The following is a 16,318-nucleotide window of genomic DNA, read 5'->3' as shown; positions in this document are numbered from 1 at the left end:
ACAGATACACACACACACACACACACACACACACACACACATGAGTATACATAAGACTTTAAAATTGTATCCCAGGTGGTAGAACCCTTCTTCTATATGCAAAAATCCCTTGGTATAATTTCCTGCAGTGCACAAACTGGGTGCTCTGGTATTCTCTTGAAATGAGAAAATAGAATTTTTTTTTTTATGAAAATAAAGATTTGTGTCCAGTTCACTATAATTTAAGGAATGCAATATATATATTTGATGTATACATATACTTTTGAAATGGTAAAATTTTAGAAGGGATCAACAACACAGATTTTTCTAATTTAATTCTTGCTTTTCAGATTTTCTTACTAGTTACAATCACATTTTCTTGTGAATATGTATTTAGGACTAAACAATGGAAATAGATCAGGTACTTCTAGTGAATACAGGTAACACTGGATGGATTTCCAGATTTTCACATAAAAAACAACCTTAAGTGAATCAATTTCAATATTTATTCGTGAAGAAATACTATGTTTAGGGGCTGATTATTGTTATAGCTTGTCTGTCTTGGATCAGTAATAGCATCTTCTGAGCATAAATGATTTGCTCTTTAAATACAAATTCATATATGTCATTTGTTTCATATTTTCTCTCTTCCTTTCTTCCTCACCTTTTTTCCACTCTCTTCTTTTTTATACTTGCTCATACTCCTCCCTCATCACTTTTTCTCTTATTAAACACTGATACAATTAGCTTTGAAATAAGTATACTTAGGGAGTTTATTTTGGGAAATGTACGCAAGAAAAGCCTAAAGAAAAATGCTCTTACTCTTTTATAAAAACCATAATTACTCTGTACATTGCATTCCTATGAAATTAATTTTATATTACCATATCACTTGAATATAATTAGTATTTAAAACTAATGTTTGTTCTAATTCCATAGTCATGGGGTAGTCATTATTATGGAAGCATTCATATTCATTTAAAGCCAAAATATCATTTTTATATCTGACAAAGTTGAGAGTCAATTTTTAGGTTATGTTTTTAATGATACACTCATTTATTGTTCAGAAATATTAATGGCCACATAGTGACAAATACTGAACATATATATTATAATGGAGAGGGGACCATTTATTTAAGCCTTTGCAAAACAAGCCATGCAAAAGCACAGTTGGGCATGCTTTTTGGCGTACACAGTGTGCTGTACATTTATAGTCAACTCCTATTTACTATTAATTTGCAGAAGATGAAAAAAGAGCCTTGTTGAGATCAACTTCAACTCCACTCCAGTCTTGGCTGATTGACTAAGAGAATATATATTTGCCTGAATAGCTCAATAATGACATAAAATCGAAGACGTAACATTATATTTTGAATATCATAATTTTTTTCAAAATCTGAAAAATCCTTCCTCCAAATACTTTAACCAACATAGACCAAATAAATGAAGTTTGAAGATGTAGGGACATTTTAATGAAGGCAGTAGAAACATATTCTTTCCTACATGTATAACATGCACAAAAATTATAGGTTCCCAGAATCCCTATCTTGCCTTTATTGGTGGATAGGGAAAGCAGGGACACAACGAGAGGTCCTGGGCATGAGAAAGGCAAGCACTCTACCACCAAGGTCTACCCAGACTCTATTGTACAATATAAAACATGAAACTTTATTTTGGGTAGGTTTATCCTTTTTATTGAATGTCTATTTCATAAAGGCTGAAGACTAACAGGAATCACCCATTATTCCTGATATGAATTATTTCTTCCTTACATGCTCAGCTAAAATAATAAATTAATATGTATTTTGTGGGTTCTGTATATGAGCAAAATTAGCTGATTATATCATCAATCCATTAAGAAATTATTTGCACGTAGTCTCCTTTATCCACAAGTATACCCAATGAGTAATATTTCAAACTATAATGTACTAGTATACATACTTCTAGTTTTAAAATCCAGCAAATATAGTTTGAAGGTGAAGGGAGTTCTATTAGGTGTTTTTATTGATTATATGTAAGCATTGCAGAAACATTTCTACACACGCTCTCAAACCTTGTCATTATTTACTATAGATACGCCTGTCTTTTATGCTTCTTGTAAATTCTTTTTTTTTAATCATTGTGGGGGGCGCTCTCTAACTTTATTTTTTATACGTCTGTTTAAATTGTTTATTTGCTCTTGAATTAACTTTGTTAGGTGGTAATTTGTATAATCTCCATCTTTTAAAAATAATTTACATTAATTACATTCCAATTGTTATCCTCTCACTTGTATCTTCCTGTTTCCCCCCTTCCTCCTTTTTCTCTCTATTCCCCTCCCCTAGAACTGTGACAGAAAGGAACCTCCTCCCCAAGCAAAGGATCACAGCCTATCAGGTAACCAAGATATTAAGAAAAAAATTGATTTTTTACACTTTGAGACCACATAGCATCATGGTTTATATTACATATTGTCTTCACAAGCAATTTGACCATTATTGTCTTAATGAATATTAATGGGACAGTTAAGATAATCTAATAAAATTAGGCCAGAAAGGTGCATTGTGAGTATGACTGCATGAATCATAGCCTTTGGGTATTTACTTGTATTATTTGAATTCAAAAGTACAGATTAAAGCTAATCGTTACCCGGAAATCATTCAGGATTAGTGAATACATTACAGTGGTACCATGTCATGGAAAAGATTACAAGACAAATTAAAGAACAGAGCCAAATATATGGGAAATAACAGCAAAGAAATGAACATGCTAAATGTCAAGGCTTACTCTACTGTGTAAAAATGTTTTAAATGGTATATGTCATTGTAGCAAGGGATATTTCTAAAAATGTGAGAAATCATTCTAATATTCTATCTTAAATAATTAAATGTATTCCAAAAGTTGGAAGATGTCACCTAATTTTCTGGTGATACCTCTAAAAATTTTTCTAATGTCTATCTGTAGAAACACTAAATGAAATATAGGTAATAGGGCATTTTCTGGGCATTTCCAAGGAGTGGGATAGCTGGGTCTTGAGGAAGCCCTATTCCCATTTTTCGGTTGTACTAGTTTGCATTCCCACCAGCAATGAAAGAGTGTTCCTCTCTCTCCACATCCTCGCCAACATGTGGTGTCATTTGAGTTTTTGGTCTTAGCCATTCTGATGGGTGTAAGATGGAATCTCAGTGTTGTTTTGATTTGCATTTCTCTGATGACTAACGAGGACGAGCATTTCTTTAAGTGTTTCTCGCAGAACAGGGATATATGCTTAACCATGTTCATAGCTGCTTTATACATAATAGCCAGAACATGGAAACAGCCTAAGTGTCCCTCAGTAGAAGAATGGACTAAGAAACTGTGGTACATTTACACTAAGGAATACTACTCAGCTATTAAAAACAAGGAATTCCCGAAATTTGTGAACAAATGGATTGATCTAGAAATTATCATAATGAGTGAGTTCACCTAGAAGCAAAAAGAGACAAACGGTATATACTCACTTATATCAAAACACTAGTCCAAGGGATACGTACCATGAAAAACTTTACTTACCAAGAAAGTGGGTCAGAGGACAGGACATCCTATTGAGACTTTAGGCAAGAGTAGCATGGAAGAATGGGGAAATAGTAGGACCCACAGGGTCCTGGAAACCTACAAGAAGAACTTTATGACAGACAGATCTGGGTCCTGGGGTCCTCCTCAAACTAAAGCACCAGCCAAGGAGAATATAGGCATTAAATTTCGAACCCCTACCAAGACCTAGCCGACGAACATGATATACTCCACTGTTGAGTGGAGAGTGAGATCTGAATCTCACACGAACTCTGGTGCCCCTTTTCTGACCATGTCCCCTGGATGGGGAGACCTGGCAGCACTCAGAGGAAGGATAGCAAGTTACCAAGAAGAGACTCGATATTCTAAAGATATATATAGGGGTCTCCCTCAATCACACATAGGGGAAGAAGTGGGAGAGGAGGAGGATGAAACAAGGGAATGGACTAACAATAGATGTTTAATAAAATAATAAAAATAAAATTAAATATAGGTAATAATTCAGCTGTAGACAAGCATCTTTCAAATTAGGCAAGGGTCCATTGTTTTTACAACTAGGGTCCCAAGATGTCAAATGTGGTTCTTAAAAACTAAACTCCTTGGCAGATATTAACTATCAGTCTTCATCTATAAGGCATATATTTTAAACTATAAAAATGTTAAAGACAGTGTTTTTATAGCCTATTGAAGACACATTTTCCAAATTATTATTTGGCTTTCAAAGGGATCGTTCATGGTATTGAAGAGTATCTAAAATACTCAGACCAGAATTAGCTGTCATGACTTTGGCATTATTGACAGATTTCTACAGTAAAGCAAGAAAACAGAATACACAATTAAAATGAAGATGAACTATAATAAAAAAAACTAAGGACTAGGAGAGATTTATGATGAACCCATAACTATAGGGCCAGGTTTCTGCATGGCTCTGAAGCCTCCATAGAAACTCTTGATGGATATCCCTGAGGTAACACAGGATGGTGCTCATTTCCTTAAGCAATCCCATCATACTTATTGTTCCATAATGGATTTTCATAGCTAAGAGTTGGATGTCTATTTAGAAAAATAAGCAATGATATTCTCTGGGTACTGTTTGAAACACTAATGAAAAATGCCTGTTTCTCTATGAATTTCATACAGTCCTAACTATCAGTGAGACAGATATTAGGAGGTGAGCACACTGGGAAATAATTAAGTCATGATAGTGAGGCTTTCACAAAGGTTATTTTTGCCCATAGCATGCAGACCTAGGAGCACTCTCCCGACCTCTCTCTTCAATTTGAAAACGCTAAAAATATGACACTTGCAAACAGAAGCAAGGATCTTCATCAGAAAAACAGATCTAATGACATCTTAATGTTGTCACTTCTATAATATTAACCCATGAGAAATAAATGTTTATAGTTTAAGCCATTGCCAATCTATGGTACTTAGTTACAGAAGCCTAAGCAGACAGTGGCAAAATGCCATGTTCTCTGTGCAAGAAGCCTATTAATATAAAAACAAGTGGCATTTTGGAGGATGTTTCTAGACAGATTGTTCATTAATCTAAAGCCAAGTTAGATAATAAAGTATAAGCAGTGATTTTTTTCTTCAAATCATAAGAGAGATGCATTACTTAAGGATACAGTAAATTAATCTCTACCATTTGATATATTCATAGCTGCTGTTGTCCACTATCTGCGAGTCCTATGATTCCTTTATAACGGACCTTGTGTTATTACATGATAAATGTATGTTTATTTTATTTGTAATTGTATTTATGTATCTTTGTGTCTGTGTATTGCTTTGTGTGAGTGCCAGCAGAGGATAGAGTAAATGGTCAGATGCCCTCAACCAGGGTGGCAAGAAGTAGCGAGCTGATTGAAGTTGGTGCTGGTAACTATGTTTGGTTTTCTGCTAGGGCAGAATAACTGCTGAGATGGTTTTGTAACCCCACCATTATGAATTTAAGTGTCATCTGTAAACTGAAATATTCCACTCCTTACACTCAGACCTACAAAATCAGCTGCAGGTTGACAAATTCAATTTACTTGAATTTCTCACTAAAATGAAAATGGCAACACTTTATTTGTATCTATCCAGTCCAAATTTCCTTTGTATTTATACAAGTCTTTCATTCATTTCTCCTTTGCCATTATCCAACAAATATATCATCCTATAGATTATACAAATATTTGAGGTGTCCATTTTAAAATATCTTAACTGTGTATTCTAAGACTTTAAATTACGATGATCTGTCATAAGCTTTCTTTCTTAGTACTTTAGCATTGTTGTGTTAATATATTCTACCACATTTAAAAATCTAAAAGATGTTAAGTAGCTATGCTAACCTGAAATGATAGCTACTGTTGGAACAAGTCACATAGCTATTTTGCCTTATTCTTAGGTGGATAGAGAATACAGTTAAACCACGGAGAATTTTGCCTCGGTAATGAAGAAAGAATAGCTAGTTCCAGGGCAGACACTCCTTACTGTGTAAGGTCACACACAGTGGCATAATGGAGTGTGATGTTGTACATGTCATCTTAGTTGAAACTGTAGTTTCACACACATGACTATGTGATAACTGAACAAATGGTGTGCAGTAGAGCACACGTTTTCATAAGTGATTCTGAACAATTTACACATGGCACTTACTTTTGGCAATACATTCCTCTTTACAGAAAACTGTGTTAGAGCTGTGATAAGATACCAAAATTAATGCTATTTATCTAACTATTATGTAATTCCCAGTTGTTTTGTCATTTGGCTATATGTAGTGTACTTTATTTATGTGTAATAATATAATTGCATATGTAAGAAAAAATAATAAAAATTGTAAAAATCAACCTATAGTCATTGGATACATCTAAGAATGTAGTCATATGTCATAATCCCTTTATTCATCCCAGTATATGTTAAGACATTTTTCATTACTAAACATCATCATCGTTATGGAAATATATAAATACATACACATACATACATACCTACACACACACACACACACACACACAGACACACACACACACCCCTTCTGTAGGTGTTGAAGTCACCTTCCTTACATTGAGAAGCTGCGCCGCCATATTTTCAATTGTAAATTCTGTACCAGCAGAGGGCTACATACTGGCAGAAGTTTGGTGGTGTAATTTCTGTGGTGAAAACCAGTTTCTCTTTGTAAACGTTGTTCTTCTTAGCCTCCCAAAAGATGGTGTTCAGGTAGTCCTCATTGCCTAAGGGCAATGCTAAGAGAGGGATCAGGAGTTGTCTTGCTGTTGTTTGGTTCATACTGGAATATGGTTTTTGTGTAATAAAGAGTTGGTGTCCTTGGTCTGGGGCAGGAAATAACAAGTGGGCGTTCTGGGCAGAGAAGAAGACTCAAAGAAACTCAAAGAGATGGGTGCCAGGAGATTGAGACATGGAATAACTGAGGAAGAAAAGGGTTTGGTGAAATATCTACTCTACTTCATCACCATTATTTTATTTCATATTAACCTCACTTCATTAATTTTTAATATTAAATTTAAATATAATAAATAATACATGTCAATCCTTATGTATTTCCATACAAAATTTATACATAGAAGAAATTTTTCATTTTTGAAAATATAGTTTGTAATTGCTCAGAATCATAGGATTTGATTGCAGTTTTCATATAAGTTAACACAATATTTTTATTTATAAATCATATTTGAACCACTGACTCTTTTCAAAACATTTTCACCTTGACTTAAATGAGAACATCACCATTATTATTGCTGTGCATTTTCTAATTTTTTGAATGAATATGCCTATCCTTTTTCAAAAATGATTACCTCTTTTCCAAATTTACTATTCCTGTGGAATCAGCTTATCAAAATCAGCTGTTCAATAATAGTTTTCCTTAAATAGGTACTTGAAGGTTAGTATGAGCCTTCTTCACACATAATGTACAAATAATGTACAAATAATGTAGGGAATTATGAAATGTCACTACAACCACATGGAAGGTATTTTATAAATAAATTTATGTTTTTAACTGATGACATAGTAAAGAGAAACAAATCAATAAGAGAGGTAAAAATGACTGTATCAATGTACATTAACATGTTAGTGTCTAAATGACTAAAATATTCATAACAGCTTTATATATTACCATTTTTAATATCATAGTTTTAATAAATGATACATTATTTTCATATGCAATACAATTTGTTCTTTCACTTCAGTAGAAACTTACCTTTATCATCTTATCTCACAAAATTTCAAGCAAGTTATAGAAATGACTATAAAAACTGCAGGCTTTATGTCTGCTTGTTTCCTGTGAGTACACCATGTATTGCTTGTAACTAACAATAGTGCCAAGAATTTTTCACTTAACCACCTGTGGTATAGTTTATGGAGAATTATCTTTATACTTTTCCAGATGGTAGAATATAAGAATTTATGAACTTCTATGCATTTTCCTTTCCTCTGACATTTTCCTTTACAAAAAAATTGAAATTTATTGACATCAAGACATTGACTGTCTCTTTGCCAACAAAGAGGTTAATGACACACACTCTCCCTTATGTAGGAACTATAAGTCATGGATTTGCAAAACTTTAGGTAATTGTATGTTATGCTATGAGCAGAATTTCATATTGGGCTTATTCTTTCATTAATTCTGTGAAGGTGATTGCCTATATATGTTCTCTTTTCCAAATTACTTCATGTGGCTTAGTCTAATTGCTATGAAATAAATCATTATTTTAAAACTTATTCTGTACATAATAACAACTGTAGCAGGAAAACTCCCAGAAAAAGATATGTAAACTGGCCCAGGAAACAACATTTATATGATAGATCCAACGAATAAAGTCTTCTGTATTCAATACTCAGATCTACCTTGACTTATCATAAGATTATTCATGATATGTAAACTGGCCCAGAAAACAACATTTATATGATAGATCCAATGAATAAAGTCTTCTGTATTTAATACTTAGATCCACCTTGACCTATCATAAGATTATTCATGAATAACCCATTGAAAGCTGAGATATGTCAAAGTGTGTTTACTAAAACCAAAGCAAACATAAAAGATTAGCCTGTGTGTTGAGAAGACTTTAGCCAACATTTTGAAAAGAAGCTCTGAATTTAATGCTTGGTTATTATATGGGGTTGAATATGTCTATTAAAGTTACTTATGCATTGAAACTGTACATACGAATACAATGTATCTTGATCATTTTTATTTTTCATTACCCACCTTCAATGATACCCAGAATGCCATCACATCTCTCTCCAAATTTCATGTAATCTATTTTATTATTTACTTATTTTGTATTATGTTGTTGGGTATTTTTTTGCTACTAGCATAGAAGTAATGAAACTTGAGGTGTTTAGAATAGTAACTTTTGAAGTAGGACCATACTGAATGAATGAACTTCAAATTAAATAGAAGATCACATTAGCCTGTTTTCATGCAGAAATGTAGGGGGAAATTCATTATATAAATAATGTAAATAAATATATAGAATATCAACAAGTATGTGTGTGTGTGTACGTGTATCTGCTGTGTATCCTGAAGTTATATGAAAAGAAATGTATTTAACCATTTTTTCTCTCTTTTCTTAATTTTAATTTAAAAATATGTCCCCTGGAGGGGGAGACCTGGTGGCACTCAGAGGAAGGACAGCAAGTAGCCAAGAAGAGACTTGATACCCTATGAGAATATATAGGGGGACGTAATCCCCCTCAGGAACAGTCATAGGGGAGGGGAATAATGGGAAAATGGGGGGGGGGGGGAGGAATGGGAGGATAAAAGGGATGGGATAAACATTGAGATGTAACAAGAATAAATTAATAAAAATAAAAAATAAATAAAAAAAAAATATGTCAAGTGTATTGAATGCCCGGTCTCTTCAGGAAACCTATTATATATCACCTAAATGTCAATTTCTTATATTATCTTCTTTTAGCAAAGTATGTTGGGGACCGTTCATCATCTGCAGTTGAACTTTTCATTCCTATCACCTCGACACCAGGCGTGGTCTGCTAATTTGCAGTTGATTGAAATTTATTACATAATATTGCTTCTCACTCCAAAGTCAGATTCTATGAACTGCAACCTGAGCCTTGAATATAGACTCTCATTTTACCATGTGTATTTATACATTAGAAAATGCCATACAATTGATTTATATGCTTTAATAGAATCAGATATGGCTAGCAGTATTAAATCTATGAGGGAAAATGTATTATAGGTAGTTGATAGAAATTTTAATGATAAGCATATAACAAAAACTGAAATATTTTATGACTTTAAGATACAAATGACATTAAAATAAAAATCACCTATGGCAAGAAGAACCTTGACACAATCAGGAATTATATAAAGTTACATTCTTAGTGTTCTGGCTTTTTGTATTTGACAATCTAAAGAAAACATTTTTCCTATATTGAGCATCTAAATTTCTGAATGTAAATCAATCTCCGTCACATATTGTCATTATCACCTATTTAGACCTAAAAACATCTTAGTCTATTATATATATATATATATATATATATATATATATATATATATGTATGTATATGTAATAATATAAACATATATGTACAAAAATAAAATAATTTTTAAAATGTAAAATAAATAAATAAATAAATCACTTCTAATCAAAGCAAAAAAATACTTACTAATTTTTGATTTTAATTAAAATAAACCAAAGATATAACACAAATACAAGTAGGTTTTCTTTTTAATTTTAATTTTTTATTATTTTATGTTTTACATATACATTTATATTATTACACACATAATTCAATAGATTACTTATAGCAAAAAGAACCATGACACAATCAGGAATTATATAAATGTTACATTCTTTTGTATTTTGCTCTTTATATTTAAAAGACTTGAAGAAGACATCATTCTTATCTTGGTGTGTCTAAATTTCTGAATGTAAGTTAATCTTCATCGCATACTCTAATTATCAACTTAAAACACCTCTCTAGACCTAAAAACATCTTAACCCCTAAACAACTAAGCTTCATTGTAAAACTAAGATACTTTGTCTTCAATTGCATCAGTGACTTTAAAAGGAATAAACTTGATTACCTGAATATGCTGGGAGTTCAGGTTAGCAGCTTCTCAAATGAGAAGATGGCAGAGACAGTTTGCTGCCTGAACAGTCACCCAAAACTTTCTATAATGTTGAATTATTATCTTCATCCTTCTAGCACAATATATCTGACAGACATATTTGTGAGGCAGGAACTATTGAGGACTTGCTTTCCCTGTCTTGGCAGAGTTTGGCAGTCGACTCTGCCTGCATCCAAGATTGCTCTTGTTTTAAGCAGAATTCTGTCTGTGGTAGAAATGAGAATGTTTTGTCTGGTGACTAGATTGCCACATTTGAAGCTGTCTCCAGGTAGGCTTGGTGTTACCAGGACTTAACCTGTCTCATTGTCAATGAATCTTTAAAGTAATTAAAAACATTTTAAATGCTGTATTATGCATGTCTATGGGATTTTTGAAGACCTTATCTTTCTATAGAGTCATACCTATTTGCCGCACCTAAGATGTATATTCTTGTGATAAAAGTGGACTAGCAATTGACATTATCATGATTTAATATAGTAACATTTAATTTGTATAACTTATTTCTCTTACACATCTTGTTATAGCACTTTCAAAGCATTGAGGTAAACTTTGTATTATAATTGAGTTATATGGGTACAATAACTTATATTAGAGTAGAAATATATATATATATACATATATATAGTGTGTAGAATAATCTTACATTTGAATTCTATACCACTGTAACTAGAATTAAACGTAATTTGCATCTATAAACCAAATTCTATACTAGTGAATTAAAAATACCTTGTGAGTGACAATTGAGGCATTAAGTAGAGTAGATTCATTAATGTACTATTTGTTCTATCTTCCCTATGTATATCTAGATTCCCCCTTCTTTCTTTTCAACCTCTGTCTCCAAAGAGGATGTCAACATCCAGTATGCTGCGAGGAATGTATCCTGTCAGGTCTGATCCAGTGTCAGTGTTTGGTTCTTTTGTTCTGACAGCACATAATTTCTCACAAGCATTATACAGTCCTAAATCTCGAATGGCCAAAAATACAGGTAGGTTTTCAATCAGTATGTAGATTTTTATGTATAAAATAAAATACCTTTATGTTGGAATGGCCCTGCTGTTTGAGGTTGCAGTCCTCCCTGTCTGGATAATCACCCAGAGCTAGGCATTAGGTACAGGACTCCCTCTCTCCAGAAGGACCTCAGGCTCTCGGCCTGACTCCATCTGGTGAGTGTCTTTAGACACAGATGTCCCTAATACATCTGATATATGGTCATTGGCACAGTTCCCTGCTAGCTATCCCCTCCCTGTGCCTATATGACTAATAGGTACTGTGTTCCTATTCATATGAAAGCAGGATGCTGCCAAATGCAGAACAAGCATTCTAAAAGGAACTGGTTTCTACCAATTATGGATGCCTATCCTGGAAGCCGCCCACTCACTCCAACATGGTCATATAGCATTTGTTTTCCATGATTAAAGTTGAACTATTTCCTGAAGTTCTTCATGGAGTGTTTGATCTCTGTCATGCTTACACTTTTCCAGGCCCTGTGTCTTATCTTCTGTTCTTCTGGCTTTGGTGGACTGGTGGACAACAGTCCCCCAGGGAAGAGGAGAACCACATCTTCATTTGTTCCAGTGTAGAAAAAGTCTTTCTAAACTTTTTAAAGTGCACTCTTGTTATAATATTTTAGATACACTAATAAAAATTATTACCAAAAAGTATTCCAGTAAAATTCTAATTTGCCTAATGTTTTCAAATATTATATGTTTCAGTTTTCATTATTTATATTTTGGCATATTTCACACACATTAATAAGGAAATGAAACACTTGGAATCAAAACACAATTTATATGTGACTGAAAGCATTTCATTGAGTTACACATTTGCATTTATTGTTCATGCAAATTCACAATAACTTTTGTATAATGACATCAAGAGTTGCCAATATAACATAAGAGAATTCTCTAGTGAGACTTTCTAATATTTCTATGGATATAATCTTGGAGAAAAAAGAGAAAAATGAGGAAACCATGCTCATAAATATAATGAATGTACTCCCTAGAGTCTTCTCATTTACAAAGGCAATAATTCTTAAAATATTTATTGATATCTGCATCTGGTAAGGCATGACTGTAAACCTGGACCTTGGCAGGTGGAGGAAGGAGAATCATGAGCTCACAGCCAGACTCAAATACAGAGTGAGTTCAGGGACATGCTGAGATATATAAAGAATCCAGTGTCTGTAGTCCTGAAACACCCAACAAGTGGCCCAATGCAAAGTTAGTTTCTCCCATTGGTTAATATTATAAATCTAAGAATATTTGATCCCATCACTGTAATTTAATCCTTTGTGATTTCCTTAGACAATTTATAGGTTTAAACCAAACATTTCTAGACTGTCCTTCTAAATGTTAGCATGCTAGAATCACTGGAAAACAAGAAAGGTGTTTCTTTTTTTTTCTTTTTCTTTTTTTTTTTTTTTTGGCCTGACGGAGGTGGTACAACCTTTAATCACAGCACTCAGGAGGCAAAGACAGGTAGATCACTCTGAGTTTGAGGCCCACCTGGTCTACAAAGCAAGTCCAAGACAGCCAAGGATACATAGAGAAACCCTGTCTCAAAAAACAAAACAAACACACACACACACACACACACACACACAGAGAAATGTGTTTTGTGATATTCTTTATATCTGTTGTGTGACATTGCTAGAGGTACTATCAATTTGTAGCTTCTTATTACTTTCTATCTTTTATTATCTGAGTATTGATAGCTGGACACAAAATATTAAAAGAAAATTTGAAACATAGTTTTCTAGCCACTCATGGAGATTATATCTCCTCCCAATTGATAAGATGACTTTGCAATTTCATGATAGTTCTAGCATGAGAATATATGATAGAATGAAGTGCTTATTCAAGACACACTTTCACCAAGTAGCAAGAGCAGGATCCAGTGTAGGGTAGCTTATATAGAGCCTTTCAGTGGTTTAGAGTCAGCACCATGGGGAGATTTTCAGTACTGACACAGAGGGAAGAAGAGGATTTTTCTTTCTTACAGAACTTTTCTCATGTGATGCAAACAAAGTGTCCATAAGTGAGACGGCATAGTTAACAGTTGGCAAATACTAAACACGAAGTCAGACTGTTAGTGTCCATATAAATAATACTTTAGGAGTACTATAACCTAAAATATAAACATGTAACAGATATTATATGGACATATTTATCAGATAATGAATAAATGTGGGTGCCAAAGATGGAATCAAGATCTTCAATTTGTTAGCATATCACATATATACTTTATTTTAATTCCAAATGCATCATGATGCCAGAAAAATTCATAAAGGAGTTGGAGAAAATATGTGACAGATGTTGAGAAATGAGAAGGCAGGAAGAACAGCATCTGAGAATATCGGTCAGAATAGCACGTGGGATGGGAGATAACAGAGCTTAATTGACGCTAACACGTGAAGTTTGAAATGCGTTCAAGAGACAAGAATGGAAGCAATTTTGAAAAATGGAGAATTTAGGAGCAAGAGAATTAATATTCACCAATATTTATCTGTGAAATTCTGAATGCAAGAAACTCAAAGTCCTAATAGAAGTAAGAAGAAGATTCCATTCTTCACACAGTCATACTCAAAAACTAGATTCTTGCTAACAAGTGATTATTTTAGAGGTTTTTGGATTTTTGCTCTGTATATATAGTCATTTTGTCTGTAAAATTATTTTCAGTAGAGCTAACATTGAATGTTCTTCATTCCTAAGTTATTTTGACCCAGAATTAAGAATATTTGTTGTTGCTAAGGGATTTGTGATTCATGTCACTAAGCATTATGATATTTCATTTAATTTTTTGTGCCATAAGCACATGGTCTAGAGTGTGGCCATCAATATATTAAGAATTAATTAATATGGCTCCTGATTTGCTTGAAAGTGTGTGGTTTACCATAGTGGCCTAGTTGAGTTGGTGGACTGCATTCTTGAGCATTAAAGTATATTTTTATTTTCTTATTCTGATGGTGTGGAAGCACACTGTGTTGTTCCACAGCATAATTTTGACTTTCAAATATAAAAGAAAACAATAAACAGACTAAATCAAAAAAGGGTGCTCCACGTCTCAAAACTAAAGCATTTCTATGTTGGCCCTCCGAAAGCAGCCCACAAAGATTTGTAAATTATTCTAGTTGTACCAGATAAGGCATTGGGAACCACTGAACTGTTGGCTAGTGCATGGAAGGTAGATTGTGCCCTTGGGAAAAAAAGATTGAACAACTATAAAGTGACCAACAAAAAAGATTTACACTCTTCTCATCCCCAAGTATGCAGCTACCCATAGAACTGACATTCTCATATTTTGGCTGCTGATACAGCCTCCTAGCATAGCACAGGAATCTACTCCAGTCTGACGAGCTTTCTATTAATTTCCTTCATCCTGAGATTTTGGCAAAAGCTTAGAATTTTAATTCTCCCAAAGTTCTGTCAAGTCTTAACCTCCAAAAGGAAGAAGGCTCTACACACATGGGAAACTATTGCTTATAAGAACCCACAGGGGCCTTGATTTTGCTAACTTCTTATATGTTCAGCATCTCAGCTCTTAGGTATTTTCCAAGAGGTGGGAGGTAAAATCACCACAGACTAGGTCCCAAGAGACACAAGGCCAGCCAAACAGCTGTTTTTAATTTCTTTAATTTAAGAACATACCATTGAGTATATAAAGAAAAATAATCCAGTTTTAGAGAAAGGGCTACAGAGTAGAAACATCATAAACTTAGAATTTACTAGGGTATCACATTACATAAATGCACTTTTAGGTTTTAAGCTAAGTATGTAGTTTGCTCATCTAGATGGTATCCAAAGGTCACCGGAGAGGTTACTCCTTTACGTCCACCTGGGAGTTTCTGAACAGAAAGGCACAGTGCTGGTATAGCCACTGAGTCTTTCACCAAATTGTTAAGTAAAAAATGGATGTGAGAAAGAATGCTGTTTTTACAACAAGGAAAATTACAGCAAGAAGGAGAGTCATTCCAGCAAGTCTACAAACCCACCAGAGCAAAGCTGAGTTCCTACTGCTACTGGGTTTTTTTCTACATTAAACCTTTCAAAGTATATCATTTGGGAAGGAAGGCTAATAGTTGGCTATTAGAAAATATTTAATTAGTGCATTTGAAATGACCACTCTCTACATTAATTCCAACTCAAATTGGAAATAGAGATTAAAATTATTGCTGTTCAGATTCTTCAAAATATTCAATGGAGAGACTTTGTTCTGTTACCAAATATCAATAGACAAAGACGATAATCAAATATACATTTACAGTGTATTTTTAATTTTTCTGGCAATACCTCTGTAAGCAAAATGTAAGAAGCAAATTTAATACTAATTCTAGAAGCTTCGTGTGCATAGCTGCTGTGTCATATGTAGGTGACACAGAGGAGAGAGGCTTGGTTTATATTCAGTGTTCTGACCTATAAACATCTGGATGACCAGTAGCCCAATATTCCCTGAAAAAATGTGAGCCTGAGATGCACAGCACTATGGCACCAGAGTGCTCAGACAAGGAGTTAGCCTGAGATGAGTCTGGTGCCATGTAGGCCTGATGTAACAGACCGTGCCTGAGAAAACCCAGTGTCTACCAACACCAGAAGAAGCTGGAGACTAGCAGAACCCAACCTGGAACCGATGGCCTTAAGCAGCAGGGAGTTGGAGACAGAGGACCCTCATATGGGGCCACTCAGGCAAGCCAGGTGATAAGCA

General features: G+C 33.9%; 1 pseudogene; it reads left to right on the top strand.

Moving 5' to 3' along the window:
- Positions 1–15,942: 15,942 nt before the first annotated feature.
- On the top strand, positions 15,943–16,063 carry LOC127193491 (uncharacterized; annotated as a pseudogene).
- The last annotated feature ends 255 nt before the right edge of the window (positions 16,064–16,318 follow it).

This window comes from Acomys russatus, chromosome 8 (assembly GCF_903995435.1).
Source record: "Acomys russatus chromosome 8, mAcoRus1.1, whole genome shotgun sequence".
Taxonomy (NCBI): domain Eukaryota; kingdom Metazoa; phylum Chordata; class Mammalia; order Rodentia; family Muridae; genus Acomys; species Acomys russatus.
Note: the sequence above shows the minus strand (reverse complement) of the source record. Positions and strands in the feature narration are given on the sequence as shown.